The sequence below is a fragment of the Entamoeba invadens genome (genome assembly GCF_000330505.1).
Source record: "Entamoeba invadens IP1 unplaced genomic scaffold scaff_1105074724717, whole genome shotgun sequence".
In the NCBI taxonomy this organism is placed as follows: Eukaryota; Evosea; order Mastigamoebida; family Endamoebidae; genus Entamoeba; species Entamoeba invadens.
This window is the reverse complement of record NW_004440228.1, coordinates 45,362-47,440: the sequence shown is the minus strand read 5'-3', so window position 1 is coordinate 47,440 and position 2,079 is coordinate 45,362.

Genomic DNA, 2,079 nt, shown 5'->3' with positions numbered 1-2,079 from the left:
ACAACACTCCATTATAAACACAAATGCTTTATTATGTTTCATTTAAATTATTTTTAATTATTTTTTTCCAAAAAAGAATAAAATTTGTTTAACTGCTGATTTTTTTTTGAAAAAAAAATAAATTAGATTCGGACCTAACCCCGGGTAAATTGAGACGTATGACCTTACCAGATAAAAACCTGATATATAACACCTTCCTTTTTAAAAAGTTAATTTAGTTTACTTTTTAAATTCATAAGTATCAATTTGCTAAAATTGATACTTATGTGAACATTTTTTATTATAAAACGTTATTTTTGTATTTTTAACTTTCAGTAATATGAATTGTTAACAAAAAGTTGGTTCTACCAATAAATTTCTTAACCCCAATTTCCTCATTTTTTTTGTTTTTGTTTGGCCTTCAAAAACGTCGAATTAGTGTCCACAGTACCACATTATTTTCTTATATTTTTTATACTTATTAAAGGAAATTTTGTGTAAAACAGAAGAAAAAATCGCAAATTCGTCCTAAGATTTTTTAAATCAAACCGCGGCTTTTTGTTCGAATTTTTTGTAATTAACAAATATTTCAAAATAAAAGCTGTGTGGATTTTAGACGAACACGGACTTAAATGAAATTATATATTAACTAATAATAAGGCAAAATAATAGAAAATACAAAATATGAACTAAAACATAATGCCTAAACGAATAAACTTAATTATTAATAACAAATGACCAATAAACTGACCTTTTTAATACTTAAAATGTTGTTGACTTTTTATTATATTTGAAATATCCCGCTTGGATACTCCAAAAAGTTTCGTTAAATAATCATAAATCCGCCTTTCAGCTTAAGTTCTGGCTGCACCCTTGAATTTTTGTTCTCTCAAACATATAAACAATTTTATTATGATTTTTTGGTCATCCTGTTTGATTATTATTATTATAAAAAAACATTGAAATTACACAAATTATTAGTTTGTCTTCAAAAACGAGGCTTTAAAAGGAAAATTTAGATTTTTAAAAATTTTAATCGAAAAAAACTGTGATTTTGACCAAATCTGTTGGTGTTGGCGGAAGAACAGCTATTTTCAAGTGTTCTATTATAAACATGGTTGGATTCTTGTTATAATATGGAAGCCTGCTTAAATTAAATAAACTATTTTTGTTATTCCTAATATTGACTACATTAGTGAGTTTAAATGATGCAAAATAGCTTTATTAGTTGCTATGCTCTCCATAGTTGCCAACATTTTTTTGTCATCGCAAGTAATGGGAACACGGTCTGCTCTCTCTGCTCTTTATATTCTCTTATAGCCTGTTTCAAATATACAAACATCATTATCATGTTCTCTTATTCAAGAAATAATTTGAGTTTGAATTTCTCCATTTTTTGTTACTTCCGAAATAGCGTCAATTGCTTTTCCTTAATTGTTGGAGAACCGGGTGAGTTGTTTTTTTCACAACTTTAAAAAATAAGCCAAGTGGTTGGAAGAGTTGTTTTGAGTGAGGGACAAGTAGCCCGTTATCGCTAAATACAATACAGTGTTTGTTTAAAGAAGTTGTATTTATGCTGTCATAAAAAACAATAAGCCTTTAAATTAAGTTTTGGTCATTTGAAACAATAAAAATAAGCCTTTCACTTTTTACCATTTCCGTAATATATTTTATTTTTCTTTCTAAACAAGAGTTTTTTATCATATTAAAGAATAATTATTTTATATCATATTTTTGTAAACTGTATTTCAAAACTCTGTACTGTTTCCAAAATTTATATAAACCATTTGTCCTAATTTCCCATTATTTACTGTTTTTATTTGTTTTATTTTTTTTATTAGGGATGAAGTAAAATGGTGAAATAACTTTACTGAAAATTTATGTTTTAGTAAATTATTTGATGAAATTGTTTCACCAAATAGAACTATTTGAGTTCTAGAATTTTGGTTTTGTTTATAAAGAATAATTTGATAAATATCATTTTAATGTTTTTGGTTAAAACAATTTATGCATTTTGAAAAAAAAATTAAAAATTCAATAATGATTTTTTACAATCATTACAATGAGCGGCAATATTCATCTTATTGTAAATATTTTTAT